Consider the following 2,405-nt stretch of genomic DNA (forward strand, 5'->3'; position numbering starts at 1 on the left):
TTGTTATCTTCTAACGCTGACAACTCATCGTCTTTAGCTAATTCATCGTCTTCTTCTTCGATGCCAATCAGAATACCATCAAGATGGACTAGTGTTGTGTCATCATCCATATTTGGATCTGTAATCAAAGGCAATTCACCCTTTTGAGATGGTGGAGGTATTATTGAGCTAGATGATTTATCTAAGATTTTCACATTAGATCTAACTTTAAATTTGCAGATTCCCATCAATCGTTCATGAATGAATATTAAACTTAATTAACATTCGATTTTCCTGAGGATCGTCTCTTGGATTATCTAAATTCACTATACATCAATTAAACCTAGCATGCTTCTATTAATATAAATACTGCACATAGTGGTTTAAAAATACCAAAAAGAATTCATTATAAATTGCTGAACAGGTCAGCCGACTTGAACGCTTTGTTTGAAGCCTTAAACGACCTCTTTTTGCATTTTGTCCAGAAATACGACTTCTTCATTTTTGAAGAAATTTCTGTGATCGCCTGTTTTGCCTCAATCGGGACTTCTGTAGAAGAAGTTATGGTCATTTTACGAAGACTGCCAGAACTTGATTTGTTGCGTAAAAATTGACTCCATCTCTAATCTTCTAGACTGTTATCCCCCTCAATCTTCGACATTGGATGGACGAAGATCTTCAAAGATTCCCCGGAGAAAAATCCTACTCAATAGGCGCTGCTCAACTCTCACAAAAAACCTAACTTCTGTAATATGAAATTACATATTGCGTATTTTATGTTCTGAGAGCTGTTGTGTATTTATAATTATATATATAAGATATGTGCCTGACTTATGAGTTGAGCTATTTTTTCCTACTGGGCTCATGAGACTTTGAGCTAGCCCAGGGATCAAATACAAGGACTAAAGATCGGCCTAAAATGAATTAATTCTTATGATAAGTCCAGAACATAATCATAAATATTAATTCATTCCACTAGAGAATCAATATTAACTTACCTCTTTATTGTCGGTGATGAATCGGGACTTGTATTTAGACTTATGAACCCCCGTATTTAAGATATCCAACATCCATTAATTAATTAAAGCTTCTGACGGCTTATATTAATTAATTTCTTATAAATCCTTAAGTAGTACCACTCAACCTTATTATTGCACCTGAACTTAATCAACCTGCAGGGTTTAGAGTAATAAACCTTTTAAGCTCCTTAAAGGGATGTCATCATCATATACCGGATAAGGTCACCTAATGTCACGACCGCACTTGCTAAGGATAGCAAATTCGGGAAAACCGCGACTAGGGGAGGGGAATTAGGAGCGGGATTAGAAAAGGGGCATGTTTAGCTTCTTGATGACTCGACTTGTATAAAGAAATCAATCGAAATATCTAGATATCAACCAAGGCCACAAGGGGACCGTACATAATATTATCCCAAAACGGGGTACTCAATGGTTTTAGTACATTATTAAATAATACATATTGTTTGACAAATGACATAATATCTTAACATAATCAGTGTTCGCAGCGGAATAACAATAACTTGAGTATATGTATGAAGACATATACTCCACTCTGAGGTTCTCGTCCTAAATTGACAAAAGCTCCGCTTGCACACTACATCCTCGATCACAGCTCAACCTGCACATTTATAAATACATACAGGGCTAAGTACAAGAGTACTTAGTGGACACTTGCCGAAATTTACATACATGCATAATATTTTATTGTCAAGCCTTTCAACAGTAGTAAGATACGAGGGTTTTCCTTTAAAGACTCGTATTTACCAAACATAATATCATTTCTTTCATCAATAACCCGCGCAGGTATTTTATATCATTAATCACCATATCAGTAACTCGTGCCGAGAGGGAGGCCTCCCTCTACGGACACTATGATCGGCCAACCCGCTAGATGACTCACGATCACAAGGTGTACACTAATTCCGAAGGGATTTGCGGTCCCATCCAGAATCCGAATTCGATTAACATCAGATAGGCAATTAATAATAAAACATAAAGCATTTAGGCATTGACAATATCATTTAAATTCATAAGCATAAAGTCTTAACAATTCTAATATATAATTTTAGTTTATACGTAGAAAGCCCACCTGGTAGTAGAGACTCACGACTAAGCCTTAAACTCTTGTGCTTGACCTTTAATACGAGAAAATAAAACAAGATTTTAATTCGAGGAAAATCTCAAATAAATGAGGATGCGTAATGTAATTATGCATGGCTCATATTCCTTTTTATTAAATTATTCTGAGATAATAAATCGAGAAATTTCTAATAATAATCCAACTATAGGATTAAAGCTCGTTTCATGGGGTTGGATTATAAATCTTAATAATCTACTCATCTTGAATTAGTCTAACTCACTTACCAACTAATAATTAGTAAGTATTAAAATTAATCACTAATTAAA

The sequence above is a fragment of the Salvia miltiorrhiza genome, chromosome 8 (assembly GCF_028751815.1).
Source record: "Salvia miltiorrhiza cultivar Shanhuang (shh) chromosome 8, IMPLAD_Smil_shh, whole genome shotgun sequence".
Lineage (NCBI taxonomy): Eukaryota > Viridiplantae > Streptophyta > Magnoliopsida > Lamiales > Lamiaceae > Salvia > Salvia miltiorrhiza.